The sequence below is a fragment of the Budorcas taxicolor genome, chromosome 1 (genome assembly GCF_023091745.1).
Source record: "Budorcas taxicolor isolate Tak-1 chromosome 1, Takin1.1, whole genome shotgun sequence".
NCBI classification, from domain to species: Eukaryota; Metazoa; Chordata; class Mammalia; order Artiodactyla; family Bovidae; genus Budorcas; species Budorcas taxicolor.
Window position 1 is genome coordinate 181,586,301 of NC_068910.1, and position 18,325 is coordinate 181,604,625.

The following is an 18,325-nucleotide window of genomic DNA, read 5'->3' on the forward strand; positions in this document are numbered from 1 at the left end:
TGTGTCCGACTCTTTGCGACCCCATGAATGGCAGCACGCCAGGCCTCCCTGTCCATCACCATCTCCCGGAGTTCCTCAGACTCACGTCCATCGAGTTGGTGATGCCATCCAGCCATCTCATCCTCTGTCGTCCCCTTCTCCTCCTGCCCCCAATTCCTCCCCAGCATCAGAGTCTTTTCCAATGAGTCAACTGTTCGCATGAGGTGGCCATAGTACTGGAGTTTCAGCTTCAGCATCATTCCTTCCAAAGAACACCCAGGGCTGATCTCCTTTAGAATGGACTGGTTGGATCTCCTTGCAGTCCTAGGGACTCTCAAGAGTCTTCTCCAACACCACAGTTCAAAAGCATCAATTCTTTGGCACTCAGCTTTCTTCACAGTCCCACTCTCACATCCATACATGACCACAGAAAAAACCATAGCCTTGACTAAACGGACCTTTGTTGGCAAAGTAATGTCTCTGCTTTTCAATATGCTGTCTAGGTTGGTCATAACTTTCCTTCCAAGGAGTAAGTGTCTTTTAATTTCATGGCTGCAATCACCATCTGCAGTGATTTTGGAGCCCCAAAAGATAAAGTCTGACACTGTTTCCACTGTTTCCCCATTTCCCATGAATGGGACCAGATGCCATGATCTTCATTTTCTGAATGTTGAGCTTTAAGCCAACTTTTTCACTCTCCACTTTCACTTTCATCAAGAGACTTTTTAGTTCCACTTCAGTTTCTGCCATAAGGGTGGTGTCATCTGCATATCTGAGGTTATTGATATTTTTCCTGGCAATCTTGATTCTAGCTTGTGCTTCTTCCAGCCCAGCATTTCTCATGATGTATTCTGCATAGAAGTTAAATAAGCAGGGTGACAATATATAGCCTTGACGTACACCTTTTCCTATTTGGAACCAGTCTGTTGTTCCATGTTCAGTCCTAACTGTTGCTTCCTGACCTGCATATATGTTTCTCAAGAGGCAGGTCAGGTGGTCTGGTGTTCCCATCTCTTTCAGAATTTTCCACAGTTTATTGTGATCCACACAGTCAAAGTCTTTGACAATACCATTATTCCACCGTAAAAAATGAATTATTGCTTCATACCAAAATATCCACTGTTCAAATTTCTCCTGTCTTAGTATTTATTTTTATTGTTAATTTTTCAAATTGTTACTGAACCAAATGGGTCTGCTCACTACAAGCTACTGACATTGGACTGTAGTGAAGGAAAACGCAGCATTTACTATAAATGCGCCAATACAAAGGGGATGAGTGCTTTGTGCCTAAAATCCTGAAATCTTCGATGGTTGGGGGGGATAGTTTTATAAGCAAAATTTGGGGTGAGGCCTCAGGGTGGGTGGCTTTCTTTTGATTGGTTCGTGGTGAAGTAATGGTGGTGTACCAGGAATCTTGGGCTCAGCCTTAAATTACCATCCTCCACCTGAGTAGGGGCCTTGTAGTCCCTGCCTATTTCCCAAGACCACACTGTTGTGGCTGCACAAATTCTCTTCTTTTTTATTCTTGGCTGCATCCAGTCTTAGTGTTGGCACTTGGAATCTTCACTGCGTCGTGAAGGACCTTCAATGCAGCTCAAGGACTCTCCAGTTGTCACACAGCAGCTCAGCAGTTGTGGCATTCTAGTATAGCTGGCCTAAGGCATGTGGGATCATAGTTCTCTGCATTGCCAGGTGGATTCTTAACCACTGGACCACCACCCTGCACCCTTTCTTGACTGCACTTCTCTGGTTTCTGCATTCTCTAACTTCCCTGACAGCAACCTTTTGAATCTGCTCTTTGGAACTCAGGGAATGTCAAAGAGGCTAAATAAAGCCTACTTTCTGCAACCAAGAAATTGGGAACACAAAAAGGACTAAAATCAAAAGCAAAGTAAAAAGTAATCCATTGCCATTGGTTGATATCTGTTTTAGGTCCCATCAGAGAAAACCTTAAGGTCAAGATTACACCAGGAATTTGTAAAGTTTCGTTTATTATTCAATGCAGCATACACCACAGGAAATCAAGGAGAGTCTCAGTAAGAGGGTTTTAGGAAAATTATTATAGTATATGGGCTTCAGATGATTTGGAGAAGAGTATTGGGAATGCCAATAGAAAATTTGGCCATATTTTTGAAAAATAAAGCCTCAGAATTAGTAAATTTTAGTCATTTTGAATCATTTAGCCCAGATACCATAATTAATGAAATGCATCAGGTATGAGTTCTAGTTCTCAATAAATGTGTATGCCCATGAGTCAGATGTCCAAGCTAGATTTAGAAAACACAGAGGAACCAGAAATCAAGTTGGCAACATCTGTTGGACTGTAGAAAAAGCAAGGGAATTCCAAAAAAATCTGCTTCATTACCTATGCTAAAGCCTTTGACTGTGTGGATCACAATAGACTACAAAAAATTCTTAAAGAGATGGGAATACCAGACCACCTTACCTGTCTCCTGAGAAGCCAGTATGCAGGAAAAGAAGCAACAGTTAGAACCAGACATGGAACAATGGACTGATTCAAAATCAAAAGGAGTATGTCAAGGCTACATTGTCACCCTGCTTATTTGACTCCTATGCAGAGTGCATAATGCAAAATGCCAGGCTGGATGACTCACAAGCTGGAATCAAGATTCCCAATCAACAATCTCAGATATGCAAATTATACCACTTGAATGGCAGAAAGCAAAGAGGAACCTAAAGAACCTCTTGATAAGGGTGAGAGTGAAAAAGCTGGCTTAAAACTCAACATTCAGAAAACTAAGATCAAGGCATCCGGTTCCATCACTTTATGGCAAATAGATGGGGAAAAAGTAGAAACAATGATTTTCTTTTCTTGGGCTCCAAAATCACCATGGGTGACTGCAGTCATGAAATTAAAAGACTCCTCTCCTTGGAAGAAAAGCTATGACAAACCTAGATGACATATTAAAAAACAGAGACATTACTTTGCCTAAAAAAGGTCCATATAGTCCATGCTGTGGTTTTTCCCAGTAGTCATGTATGGATGTTTCTGGGCTCCAAAATCACTGCAGATGGTGATTGCAGCCATGAAATTAAAAGATGCTTACTCCTTGGCAGGAAAGTTATAACCAACCTAGACAGCATATTAAAAAGCAGAGACATTATTTTGCCAACAAAGATCCATCTACTCAAGGCTATGGTTTGTCCAGTAGTCGTGAATGGATGTGAGAGTTGGCCTATAAAGAAAGCTGAGTGCTGAAGTACTGATGCTTTTGAACTGTGGTGTTGGAGAAGACTCTTGAGAGTCCCTTGGCTGCAAGGAGATCCAACCAGTCCTTTCTAAAGGAAATCAGTCCTGGGTGTTTATTGGAGGGACTGATGCTGAAGCTGAAACTCCAATACTTTGGCCACCTGATGTGAATAGCTGACTCATTTAAAAAGACCCTGATGCTGGGAAAGATTAAGGGCAGGAGGAGATGGGGACGACAGAGGATGAGATGGTTGGATGGCATCACCGACTCAATGAACATGGGTTTGGGTGGACGCCGGCAGTCGGTGATGGACAGGGAGGCCTGGTGTGCTGTGGTTCATGGGATCGCAAAAAGTCGGACATGACTGAGCGACTGAACTGAACTAAACTGAACATGTATGGATGTGAGAGCTGGACCATGAAGGAGGCTGAGTGCCGAAGAATTGAAGCTTTTGAACTGTGGTGTTGGAAAAGACTCTTGAGAGTCTCTTGGACTGCAAGGAGATCAAACCAGTCAACGCTAAAGGAAATCTGTCCTGAATATTCATTGGAAAGACTGATGCTGAAGTTGAAGCTTCAATATTTTGGCCACCTGATGCAAAGAGCCATCTCATAGGAAAAGACCCTGATGCTGGGAAAGATTGAGGGCAAGAGGAGAAGATGACAGAGGATGACATGGTTGGATGGCATCACTGACTCAATGGACATGAGTTTGAACAAACTCTGGGAGGTAGTGAAGGACATGGAAGCCTGGTGTGCCGCAGTTTAGGGGTTGCAAACAGTCAGACACGACCTAGTGACTGAACAACAGCAACAGTTTCTCATATCCAACAGTTTAAATGAAACACATGATCAAAAATTGTTTTCTAATTTAAGAATGTAGTGAAAGTCTGAAAACGTTTCTGTATAGTTATTTCAGTTCACTCTGACTAAAGCAAGTCATATATCTTAGTGAGACAGGAAGAGGGCAGGGCACAATCTTTCATCGACAATTTTAAAATGTAATAAAAAAAAAAAATTCCCTGGTGGCTCAGTGGTAAGGATCCACCAGCCAATGCAGGAGATGTGAGTTCAACCCTGGGTCAAGAACACCTGGTAGAGAAGGAAAGAGCAACACATTCCAGTACTCTTCCCTGGAAAATCACATAGACAGGGAATACTGGTGGGCTACAGTCCATGGGGTCACAAAAGGGTCACAACTTGGAGACTAAACAGAAACAAAAATTACTCCCCAGAATAAAGCTAAAATGAAATGTGCAAAACTTTTACAAAGAAAAGTAAAAAAACTTTCTATTTGCTCTTCCAGGCCAATTCACTGTTCAGTGACGTTTACCCTTAACCCTTCCTGCACTATACCCTTAAGGCACTCAGCTCTGACCGCCTACCTAGTCATTATGCGTCATCGTAATCCGTTATTACTATGTCAGACTCCTCTGCTTTTAGCCGAGACTGGCAAGGGCAAGAACTGTCATTAGTCCTTGTAGTCCAGGTAACTATGGGACTTCTTGAAATAACAACAGTGAGAATAAAAGGAGAACAAATAATATCAACTACTATCTATTGAGTGCCTGGGGCTTTACCTTTATTATTTTTTATTTATTAATTCATTCTGACACAGCAAATAATGTTTGAATGTGTGTATGTCCTGGATGGTAAAAATTTTAAATAGTGAAGAAGAAAAGAGAATATAAATAAAAGCCAGGAGCAGGGTGGTTGCATGACTACCGTGCTGGAGAGGGCTCCATTAGGGGATGAATGGGAAACCAGAATGGAAATGTAGGTGGGGCAAATTGCGGAAGTTCTTGAATGCCAGGCTAAGCAGTTTAAATTTTTTTCCTATAAAAAAAAAGGGAGCTATTGAAGATTGGCAGCATTATCAAAGCACTAAAGAAGACTGATGTAGTAACCATGTGCATCCCTGAAGAAAGAAGTGTCTAAAGGTAGGAAGTCACATACAACATGAAGATGCAGACAATCATAAACCACTTTGACATAGCACAGAAACAGGGCACAAGGGGGACTTCCCTGGTGGTTCAATGGTTGAGAATTCCCCTTGCAATGTTGTTGTTCAGTTGTTAAGTCATGTCCAACTCTTTGTGACCCCATGGACTGCAGCATGCCAGGCCTTCCTGTCCCTCACTATCTCCCAGAGTTTGCCCAAGTTCATGTCCATTGAATCGTTGATGCTATCCAACCATCTCATCTTCATCCTTGCAATGTAGGGGACACAAACCTGATTCCTGGTCAGAGAACTAAGATCCCACATGCCACAAGGCAACTAAGTCCAAGTGCTGCAACGAAAGATCTCACATGCAGTAACTAAGACCCAGTGCAGCCAAATACATAAAATAAACATTTTTAAAAAGAACAGGGCACAAAGAATAACTAGACTTGTGGGTTCTTGAGGAAAGACTTCTTAAAAGAGGGTCGCTATAGGATAAGAAAAAAAGTGGAAACAATAAGATGTGCAGAAGTAGGCGAATGGAAAAATCTCATTTTTCACTGCTGGAGCTAGGACATGTGGGGTGTGGTTGGCAAGTAAACACATGTGGATTGTGGGTGGAGGTGTGGGGGACATGGAGTGAATCCTGGGAAATAAAGCATTTCAAGAGAATGAACCAGGACTTCCCTGGTGGCTCAGTGGAAGAATCTGCCTGCCAGTGCAGAAGACACAGGACTGATCCAGAAAGATCCCACATGCTGTGCAGCAACTAAGCCCATGTGCCACAACCACGGAGCCTGTGCTCTAGAGCCCGTGCTCCACAGCAAGAGACGGTACTGCAATGAGAAGCCTAGCACCACAACTAGAGAGTAGCTCCCGCTCTCTGCAACTAGAGAAAAACTAGTGCAGGAAGGAAGACCCAGCACAGCCCAAAATAAATTAATTTTTAAAAGAAAGAGAGAGAGAGAGAACGAGCCAAACAACATAGAGCCCAGGCAGCAACAGAGCACAGGTCTCTGGAAGAAAGATGGTTCCAACTCCAGCATAAGACTACTGTCATTCAGATTGCTTCCCCAAGCCAGCCTAACTCGATTCAAAAATAAGTTAATAGGTCTAAAAGTCTAAGAATGAAGCATGACACTGGAACCCCAGAAGCACTGGTGGCTCAGACAGTTTTTAACAACTCTCTCCCAAAAGAATACAATGCAAAAAGGAAAGAGATTCTCCATCTCACCCAGGGTTACTACATATGGTATGATGAAGCTCTAGCATCTCAGGATTGTGATATGCTAAATATGCACAAATGTTGAAAGCAACCTCAGGGCCTGGTGGAGCAGCAACAGGTGCCAGCAGGGGTTGGGGTCTTCAGCAAAGGTAGCACTCATCAGAAGACTTATGGGGCAAGTGGAGGCAGTGGCAACACTTGGTAAGAGTGAATTCATTTGCTGACCGTACATCAGACATCCCCTGAAGCCTCCTAGACATACCTGGAAGTGGGGTGGGGATGGCAGGCATAAGGAAAAGGAGAAACCTTAAATGCATTAGTACTAAGTGCAAGAAACCAATCTGAAAAGGCGGCATACAGTATGATTCCAACTATATGACATTCTGGAAAGGGCAAAACTATGGAGACAGTAAGATCAGTGGCTGCCAGGGAGAGAGTGGGATGAATAGGTAGAGAACAGAGGATTTTCCAATCAGAGAAACTGTTCTGTATGATTCTATAATGGTGGATACATGTTATTGCACCTGTGACCAAACCCATAGAATGTTCAACACCAAGAGTGAAACTTAATGTAAATTATGGACTTTGAGTGATTATATGTCAAGGCATTCACCAATTGTAATAAATGTACTACTGTGGTGGGGGATCACCTCAATTTTGCTGTGAACCCAAAACTCATCTAAAAAAAATCTTCCCTTCCTCTGCAGCAGTCTTGTTAGAGTCAGCCACCACCTGTTTCTCCTCCAGGTAACAGGGGGATGTCCAGAAACAAAGTAAAGACACTTCTTTTAGGTCAGAGGGAATTTGGTTCCTTACAGCTTCTATGCAGGGTTGGCATCATGGCTGCACAACCTGTCAGGTGTACAGGGTCCAGCATGTAAAGACCCTGCACACTTGGTTTAACGCTTTGCTATCACCACTTGGAAATTCTTATTTTTTGAACAAGAACTCCCTATTTTCATTTTGCACTCCCCACTCCCCCCACACACACCCACTTCTATGTCTAAGGCTAATCACTTCTCTGCTCCAGTCAATATTATCAAACACGAAATTCTCAAGTCTTTCATTGTCAGTGTTTAAATGCAAATGCATGCTTGAGTTTTGTTGTCCAAAGGTATTTTTTCAACCAATAAGTATGCCTGAATTGTCTCCATTATATGACTGTGGGCTTGGAAGAGGAGAGACAAGCCCGGGATTCTAAACTCCTTAATAGGGTACCATTCACCCCTGCTGGGAAGAAGAAGGGAAGGGACACAAAAGCAAAGAAGACGTGGCACAATGAAAGTGTCTCTCTGGTGACATCACAATTTTAGGATTTGACCTGTTTAGTTTCAACTGAACATAAACAAATAAACAAAACTGCCCAGAAGTAATTTTGCCTGAGAATGTGAATGCAAACAGCTCTGCTTTGCCAGGTCTTTCAAGACTTTAAAAATGTAGCTGAATTTTCTTCTAAAGGGAACTTAATTCCTAAGAGAATTGTGGAGGCATTCCCAAGTCACATATTGCCTCATTTGCAACTATTTCTGGGTTACACACTGATTTCCTTTTTCAAGGGTGACTTCCTTCCCTAGCTCAAAAAAAAAACAACAAAAACCCAACAACCCGAGATGGCACCCTGACTGTGATGGCTCCGATCCAATTAATTCCAGGGTCTCTTTGCTTCACTTCCCCTTTTCTCTCTTTCTCTGTCCATCTCATATGTATCTTTTTCTCTGAAATGGTCTTTTTCTCGTTCCCTCCTGCATCCAGTTTTTGCTTAGTGATCTTAGGAAAAATCTCCTTTCTTTCCTTCTCTTTATTTCACTGATAAACACTCAGTGACCTTAACTGTGGTAGAATTTGAGAACAGTGATAATTTAATTGAGGAAGGGAAGATAAGTTTATGCGTATGGAACACAGAACCAGTATCTAAAGTGCAGAAAAATTATCAAAAGTATTTAGGAATCCCCTTAAAATTATTTTCTTCTTTTTCCATCATTTAAATCTGTTTTTTAAAAAAAGTTAGCATTCAAATATTCAAACAGAATTCTCATTGTTTTCTTCTATTGGCATTAATTTTTAAAAATGAACTTATAAATGGCATTTTTGTTTTAATTAATATGTACCCAGTTCTTCCATGTAAGGTTTTCGTGGGATAATCTCAGCACCAATAACCACTTATTACCTCTGTGGGAAAACATGGAAAATTTCATTTGTAAACATTTGACCTACAAACAAGCTCTTGAGACATGATTTATTTGTAACCAATAGTTCATGACAGAACTCAGGGATAAGGTAGGAATAAGTCTGATGGCAAGGAGCTAACAAGGGTTTATTCAAGGATTTTGGAGAAATAAAAGCAAAGAGCAGCAATACAGGCGATGATATTTGCAACTAGTTGCAGGGTGTAGGCTTATTTTACCTGTAGCATGTGGTATCTCAGTCCCACGACAAGGAATCAAACCCGTGTTCCCTGCATTGGAAGGTGGATTCTTAACCATTGGACCACCAGGGAAGTCCCTACATTTGCAACTTTAAGTGAGTGAACATATTTTCCAGGTATGTTCTACAATTTCTAATTCCTTGCTGCTGCTGCTAAGTCACTTCAGTCGTGTCCGACTCTGTGCGACCCCATAGACGGTAGCCCACCAGGCTCCCCCGTCCCTGGGATTCTCCAGGCAAGAATACTGGAGTGGGTTGCCATTTCCTTCTCCAATGCATGAAAGTGAAAAGTGAAAGTGAAGTCGCTCAGTCCTATCCTGCTCTTAGAGACTCCAGGCCTTAATTTCCCAATATTCTGATCTTTGAAACCCTCTAGTGGCCATAACAGGAATTGCGTTTTTGGGGGAACCTGCATCAACATATGTTCCTTGTATTATGACTTTTTTTCCGTATATGCTAAAGTGAGAAATAGATTCAAGGGATTAGATCTGACAGACAGAATGCCTGAAGAACTGTGGACGAAGGTTTGTGACATTGTACAGGAGGCGGAGGTCAAGATCATCCCCAAGAAAAAGATATGCAAAAAAACAAAATGGTTGTCTGAGGAGGCCTTGCAAATAGCTGTGAAAAGAAGAGAAATGAAAAGCAAAGGAAATAAAGGAAAGAAATACCCATTTGAGTGCAGAGTTCCAAAGAATAGCAAGGAGCGATAAGAAAGCCTTCCTCAGTGATCAGTGCAAAGAAATAGAGGAAAACAACAGAATGGGAGAGACTAGAGATCTCTTCAAGAAAATTAGAGATACCAAGGGAACATTCATGCAAAGATGGGCTCGATAAAGAACAGAAACAGTGTGGACCTAACAGAAGCAGAAGATATTAAGAAGAGGTGGCAAGAATACACAGTGCAAAAATGATCTTCACGACCAAGATAGTCACAATGGTGTGATCACTCACCTAGAGCCAGACATCCTGGAATGTGAGATCAAATGGGCCTTATAAAGCATCACTACAAACAAAGCTAGTGGAGGTGATGGAATTCCAGTGGAGCTATTTCAAATCCTGAAAGATGATGCTGTGAAAGTGCTGCACTCAATAGGCCAGCAAATTTGGAAAACTCAGCAGTGGCCACAGGACCACTGCTGAAAAGGTGTTTTCATTCCGATCTCAAAGAAAGGCAATGCCAAAGAATGCTCAAACTACTGCACAATTGAATTCATCTCACATGGTAGTAAAGTAATGCTCAAAATTCTCCAAGCCAAATTTCAACAGTACGTGAACCATGAACTTCCAGATGTTCAGGCTGGATTTAGAAAAGGCAGAGGAACCAGAGATCAAATTGCCAATATCTGCCGGATTATCAAAAAAGCAAATGAGTTCCAGAAAAATATCTATTTCTGCTTTATTGACTATGCCAAAGCCTTTGACTGTGTGGATCACAATAAACTGTGGAAAATTCTGAAAGAGATGGGGATACCAGACCATCTGATCTGCCTCTTGAGAAATCTGTATGCAGGTCAGGAAGCAACAGTTAGGACGGGACACGGAACAACAGACTGGTTCCAAATAGGAAAAGGGGTACGTCAAGGCTGTAATTTGTTACCCTGCTTATTTAACTTATATGAAGAGTCCATCATGAGAAACGCTGGGCTGGAAGAGGCACAAGCTGGAATCAAGATTGCCAGGAGAAATATCAATAACCTCGGATATGTAGATGGCACCACCCTTATGGCAGAAAGTGAAGAACTAAAGAGCCTCTTGATGAAAGTGAAAGTGGAGAGTGAAAAAGTTGGCTTAAAGCTCAACATTCAGAAAATGAAGATCATGGCAACTGGTCGCATCACTTCATTGGAAATAGATGGGGAAACAGAGGATACAGTGGCTGACTTTATTTTGGGGAGCTCCAAAATCACTGCAGATGGTGACTGCAGCCATGAAATTAAAAGACGCTTACTCCTTGGCAGGGAAGTTATGACCAAACTAGACAGCATATTAAAAAGCAGAGACATTACTTTACCAATAAAGGTCCGTCTCATCAAGGTTATGGTTTTTCCCGAAGTCATTTATGGATGTGAGTGTTGGAGTATAAAGAAAGCTGAGCACCAAAGGATTGATGCTTTTGAACTGTGGTGTTGGAGAAGACCCTTGAGAGTCCCTTGGCTTCAAGGAGATCCAAACAGTCCATCCTAAAGATCAGTCCTGGGTGTTCATTGGAAGGACTGATGGTGAAGGTGAAACTCCAATACTTTGGCCACCTGATGCGAAGAGCTGACTCATTGGAAAACACCCTGATGCTGGGGAAGATTGAGGGCAGGAGGAGAAGGGGACGACAAGAGGATGAGATGGTTGGATGGCATCACCAACTCAATGGGGATGAGTATGAGTAGATTCCAGGAGTTAGTGATGGACAGGGAGGCCTGGAGTGCTGTAGTCCATGGGGTTGCAAAGAATCAGACATGACTGAGCGACTTAACAGAACTGAGAGATCTCTTCAAGAAAATTAGAGATACCAAGGAAACATTTCACGCAAAGATGGGCACAATAAAGGATAGAAATGATATGGACCTAAAAGCAGAAGACATTAAGAAGAGGTGGCAAGAATACACAGAACTATATAAAAAAGATCTTCATGACCCAGATAATCATGACGCTGTGATCACTCACCTAAAGCCAGACATTCTGGACTGCGAAGTCAAGTGGGCCTTAGGAAGCATCACTATGAACAGAGCTTGTGGAGGTGACGGAATTCCAGTTGAGCTATTTCAAATCCAAAAAGATGATGCTGTGAACGTACTACACTTGATATGCCAGCAAATTTGGAAAACTCAGCAGTGGCCACAGGACTGGAAAATGTCCAATCCCAAAGAAAGGCAATGCCAAAGAATGCTCAAACTACCACACAATTGCATTCACCTCACACGCTAGTAATGTTCAAAATTCTCCAAGCCAGGCTTCAAATACATGAACCGTGAACTTCCAGATGTTCAGGCTGGATTTAGGAAAGGCAGAGGAACCAGAGATCAAATTGTAAACATCCACTGGATATCAAAAAAGCTAGTGAGTTCCGGAAAAACATCTACATCTGCTTTATTGACTATGTCAAATCCTTTCACTGTATGGATTACAGTAAACTGTGGAAAATTCTTCAAAGGATGGGAATACCAGATCACCTTACCCACCTCATGAGAAATCTGTATGCGGGTCAGGAAGCAACAGTTAGAAGTGGGCATGGAACAATAGACTGGTTCCAAATAGGGAAAGGAGTACATCAAGGCTGTATATTGTCACCCTGCTTATTTAACTAATATGCAGAATACATCGTGAAAAACAGTAGGCTGGATGAAGCACAGGCTGGAATCAAGATTGCCAGGAGAAATATCAATAACCTCAGATACACAGATGATACTGCCCTTATGGCAGAAAGCGAAGAACTAAAAACCCTCTTAATGAACATGAAAGTGAGTGAAAAACTTGGCTTAAAACTCAATATTCAAAAAACGAAGACCATGGCATCCGGTCCCATCAGTTCAGTTCAGTTCGCTAAGTCGTGTCTGACTCTTTGCGACCCCATGAATTGCAACACACCAGGCCTCCCTGTCCATCACCAACTCCCGGAGTTCACTCAAACTCACGTCCATCGAGTCAGTGATGCCATCCAGCCATCTCATCCTCTGTCATCCCCTTCTCCTCCTGTCCCCAATCCCTCCCAGCATCACAGTCTTTTCCAGGGAGTCAACTCTTCGCATGAGGTGGCCAAAGTACTGGAGTTTCAGCTTCAGCATCATTCCCTCCAAAGAATACCCAGGACTGATCTCCTTTAGAATGGACTGGTTGGATCTCCTGCAGTCCAAGGGACTCTCAAGAGTCTTCTCCAACACCACAGTTCAAAAGCATCAATTCTTCGGCACTCAGCTTTCTTCACAGTCCAACTCTTACATCCATACATGACTACTGAAAAAACCATAGCCTTGACTAGACAGACCTTTGTTGGCAAAGTAATGTCTCTGCTTTTTAATATGCTATCCAAGTTGGTCATAACTTTCCTTCCAAGGAGTAAGCATCTTTTAAGTTAATGGCTGCAATCACCATCTGCAGTGATTTTGGAGCCCCAAAAGATAAAGTCTGACACTGTTTCCACTGTTTCCCCATGTATTTGCCATGAAGTGATGGGACCAGATGCCATGATCTTCGTTTTCTGAACATTGAGCTTAAAGCCAACTTTTTCACTCTCCTCTTTCACCTTCATCAAGAGGCTTTTTAGTTCTTCTTCACTTTCTGCCATAAGGGTGGTGTCATCTGCATATCTGAGGTTATTAATATTTCTCCCAGCAATCTTGATTCCAGCTTGCGCTTCTTCCAGCCCAGCATTTCTCATGATGTACTCTGCATAGAAGTTAAATAAGCAGGGTGACAATATACAGCCTTGACGTACTCCTTTTCCTATTTGAAACCAGTCTGTTGTTCCATGTTCAGTTCTAACTGTTGCTTCCTGACCTGCATATATGTTTCTCAAGAGGCAGGTCAGGTGGTCTGGTATTCCCATCTCTTTCAGAATTTTCCAGTTTCTTGTGATCCACACAGTCAAAAGCTTTGGCATAGTCAATAAAGCACAAATAAATATTTTTCTGGAACTCTCTTGCTTTTCCATGATCCAGCAAATGTTGGTAATTTGATCTCTGGTTCCTCTGCCTTTTCTAAAACCAGCTTGAACATCTGGAAGTTCACGGTTCATGTATTGCTGAAGCCTGGCTTGGAGAATTTTGAGCATTACTTTACTAGCATGTGAGATGAGGGCAATTCTGCAGTAGTTTGAGCATTCTTTGGCATTGCCTTTCTTAGGGATTGGAATGAAAACTGACCTTTTCCAGTCCTGTGGCCACTGCTGAGTTTTCCAAATTTGCTGGCCTATTGAGTGCAGCACTTTCACAGCATCATCTTTCAGGATTTGAAATAGCTCCACTGGAATTCCATCACCTCCACTAGCTTTGTTTGTAGTGATGCTTTATAAGGCCCATTTGATCTCACATTCCAGGATGTCTGGCTCTAGGTGAGTGATCACACCATTGTGACTATCTTGGTCGTGAAGATCATTTTTGCACTGTGTATTCTTGCCACCTCTTCTTAATACTTCTGCTTCTGTTAGGTCCATACCATTTCTGTCCTTTATTGAGCCCATCTTTGCATGAAATGTTTCCTTGGTATCTCTAATTTTCTTGAAGAGATCTCTAGTCTTTCCCATTCTGTTGTTTTCCTCTATGTCTTTGCACTGATCACTGAGGAAGGCTTTCTTATCTCTCCTTGCTATTCTGGAGAATAGCATTCAAACTCTGCATTCAAATGGGTATATATCTTTCCTTTTCTCCTTTGCTGTTTGCTTCTCTTCTTTTCACAGCTATTTGTAAGGGCCTCCTCAGACAGCCATTTTGCTTTTTTGCATTTTTTTTTCTAGGGGATGGTCTTGATCCCTGCCTGTTGTACATAGTCACGACCCTCTGTCCATAGTTCACCAGACACTCTATCAGATCTAGTCCATTAAATATATTTCTCACTTCCACTGTATAATCATAAGGGATTTGATTTAGGTCATACCTGAATGGTCTAGTGGTTTTCCCTACTTTCTTCAATTTATGGCTGAATTTGGCAATAAGGAGTTCATGATCTGAGCCACAGTCAGCTCCTGGTCTTGTTTTGCTGACTGTATAGAGTTTCTCCATCTTTGGCTGCAAAGAATATAATCAATCTGATTTCGGTGTTGACCATCTGGTGATGTCCATGTGTAGAGTGTCCATGTGTTGTTGGAAGACGGTGTTTGCTATGACCAGTGTGTTCTCTTGGCAAAACTCCATTAGCCTTTCCCCTGCTTCATTCCGTATTCCAAGGCCAAAGTTGCCTGTTACTCCAGGTGTTTCTTGACTTCCTACTTTTGCATTCCAGTCCCCCGTGATGAAAAGGACATCTTTTTTGGGTGTTAGTTCTAAAAGGTCTTGTAGGTCTTCATAGAACCATTCAACTTCAGCTTCTTCAGCATTACTGATTGGGGCATAGACTTGGATTACTGTGATATTGAATGGTTTGCCTTGGAATTGAACAGAGATCATTCTTTCATTTTTGAGATTGCATCCAAGTATTGCATTTCGGACTCTTTTGATTACCATGATGGCTACTCCATTTCTTCTAAGGGATTCCTGCCCACAGTAATAGATATAATGGTCATTGGAGTTAAATTCACCCATTCCAGTCCATTTTAGTTCACTGATTCCTAGAATGTTCACATTCATTCTTGCCATCTCCTGTTTGACCACTTCCAATTTGCCTTGGTTCATGGACCTGACATTCCAGGTTCCTATGCAATATTGCTCTTTACAGCATCAGACCTTGCTTCTATCACCAGTCACATTCACAACTGGGTATTGTTTTAGCTTTGGCTCCATCCCTTCATTCTTTCTGGGGTTATTTCTCCACTGATCTCCAGTAGCATATTGGGCACCTACTGACCTGGGTAGTTCCTCTTTCAGTATCCTATCATTTTGCCTTTTTATACTGTTCATGGGGTTCTCAAGGCAAGAATACTGAAGTGGTTTGCCATTCCCTTCTGCAGTGGACCACATTCTGTCAGAACTCTCCACCATGACCCACCCGTCTTGGGTGGCCCCACAGGGCATGGCTTAGTTTCACTGAGTTAGGGCTGTGGTCCGTGTGATTAGATTGACTAGTTTTCTGTAATTATGGTTTCAGTGTCTGCCCTCTGATGCCCTCTTGCAACACCTACCATCTTAGTTGGGTTTCGCTTACCTTGGACGTGGGGTATCTCTTTACGGCTGCTCCAGCCAAGCACAGCCGCTGCTCCTTACCTTGGACGAGTGGTATCTCCTCACCGCCGCCCCTCCTGACCTTGAACATGGAGTAGCTCCTCTCAGCTCTCCTGCGCCGGCGCAGCCATCACTCCTTGGATGTGGGTCCCATCACACTGGAAACAGTGAGAGCCTAATTTTGGAGGCTCCAAAATCACTGCAGATGGTGACGGCAGCCATGAAATTAATAGATGCTTGCTCCTGGAAGAAAAGTTATGACCAACCTAGACAGCATATTAAAAAGCAGAGGCATTGCCAACAAACGTCCATCTAGTCAAAGCTATGGTTTTTCCAGTAGTCATGTATGGATGTGAGAGTTGGACTATCAAGAAAGCTGAGCGCTGAATTGATGCTTTTGAACTGTGGTGTTGGAGATTGAGAGTCCCTTGGACAGCAAGGAGATCCAACCAGTCCATCCTAAAAGAAATCAGTCCTGAATACTCATTGGAAGGACTAATGCTGAAGCTGAAAACTTCAATACTTTGGTCACTTGATGCGAAAAATTGACTCATTTGAAAAGACCCTGATGCTGGGAAAGATTGAAGGCGGGAGAAGCAGATGACAGAGGATGAGATGGTTGGATGGCATCACCGACTCAATGGACATGAGTTGCAGTAAACTCTGGGAGTTGGTGATGAACAGGGAAGCCTGGCGTGCTGCAGTCCTTGGGGTCGCAAAGAGTAAGACATGACTGAGCAACTGAACTGAACTGAACTGAACTGATAGAGACTGAATGTTTGTGTCCCTTCAAAATCCATACATTGAACCTAGTTCCCAGCACCATGGTGTTTGGAAGTGAGGGCTCAGCAGAGCCCTCATAAAGGGGTCTAGCACCTTATAAAAGCAGCCCCTAGAGCTCCCTCCCACCTGCCACCGTGTGAGGACACAGTAAGAAGACAGAACGAGGAAGCAGCCTCTCACCCACTTCCAGATTTGTCAGAAAGGAATTTTTGTTATTGATAAGCAACCCAGCCTATGATATTTTGTTACAGTATCCCTGATGGATTAAGACACCTGGCCACATCTTTTGGCAGGAATCTTCAAGTATCTTTTACTTCAATTCAATGAACTTCTAAATACACTGTATTTCCTTTGTAACCTGCACTTTACACTATAAACAACTGATTATGTAGCTTAAAAAAAAAAAAAAGCATGAAAGTTATTCCTTCAAAATCTGATTTGATTCTATTACCTTTGGAGCCAAAGATGACCCAGAGAGTCAGGCACTTAGTGTTTGCTTATTCTTCCTCCTGCCTTTCAGAAATTTAAAACAAAAAAACACTTAACTTTGGCAAAATTGGAACAGCAAGGCAGTCACAGTAGTTTGCCATTTTACTACTTATAAATTCATACTTTTCCCCTGCTCTGGACAGTAATGTATTAATATTTTCAGAAGTGGATGAACCCAAGAACTGCTTTGAAATCTCACTTCAATAAAAAATTTCAATATTTCTAGTTATCTTTTCTTGTATTTCACTAACTCAAAGAAATATACTGCAAAACTGATCACAGTTAAACTGAGTATCCAAAGACCTAATTTAATTTTTTGACACTCAACTTGGGGCTTCCCTGGTGGTCCAGTGGTTAAGAACTTGCCTTGCAATGAAGGGTACGCTGGCTTGATTCCTGGTCTGGGAAGATCCCACATGCCAAAGGGCAACCAAGCCCATGTGCCAGCAGAAAGTGAAGTGGAACTAAAAGGCCTCTTGATGAAAGTGAAAGTGGAGAGTGAAAAAGTTGGCTTAAAGCTCAACATTCAGAAAATGAAGATCATGGCATCTGGTCCCATCACTTCATGGGAAATAGATGGGGAAACAGTGGAAACAGTGTCAGACTTTGTTTTTTGGGGCTCCAAAATCACTGCAGATGGTGACTGCAGCCATGAAATTAAAAGATGCTTACTCCTTGGAAGAAAAGTTATGACCAACCTAGATAGCATATTCAAAAGCAGAGACATTACTTTGCCAACAAAGGTCCGTCTAGTCAAGGCTATGGTTTTTCCTGTGGTCACGTATGGATGTGAGGGTTGGACTGTGAAGAAAGCTGAGTGCCGAAGAATTGATGCTTTTGAACTGTGGTGTTGGAGAAGACTCTTGAGAGTCCCTAGGACTGCAAGGAGATCCAACCAGTCCATTCTAAAGGAGATCAACCCTGGGATTTCTTTGGAAGGAATGATGCTAAAGCTGAGGCTCCAGTACTTTGGCCACCTCATGCGAAGAGCTAACTCATTGGAAAAGACTCTGATGCTGGGAGGAATTGGGGGCAAGAGGAGAAGGAGACAACAGAAGATGAGATGGCTGGATGGCATCACTGACTCAATGGATGTGAGTCTGAATGAACTCCGGGAGTTGGTGATGGACAGGGAAGCCTGGCATGCTGCAATTCATGGGGTCCCAAAGAGTCGGACACAACTGAGTGACTGAACTGAACTGAATGTGTTACTATATAGGACATGCTTATAAATCAGTAAGATGAAAGCTAAATACTCAAATAGGGAAATGGGCCAATGAAAAGGAAAAGCAATTCACTAAAAAAATATAGACCACCCTCAAATGTGGAAAAATACATAACCCATTACTAATAAAAAGAAGTAACAAAACCAAAAAAAGTATCATTTCCCCTCTCTTGATTTAGTAAAAATTCAAAAGCCTTATAGATCGGATAAGAATATGGGAAACTTTCATTGGTAGAAGTTA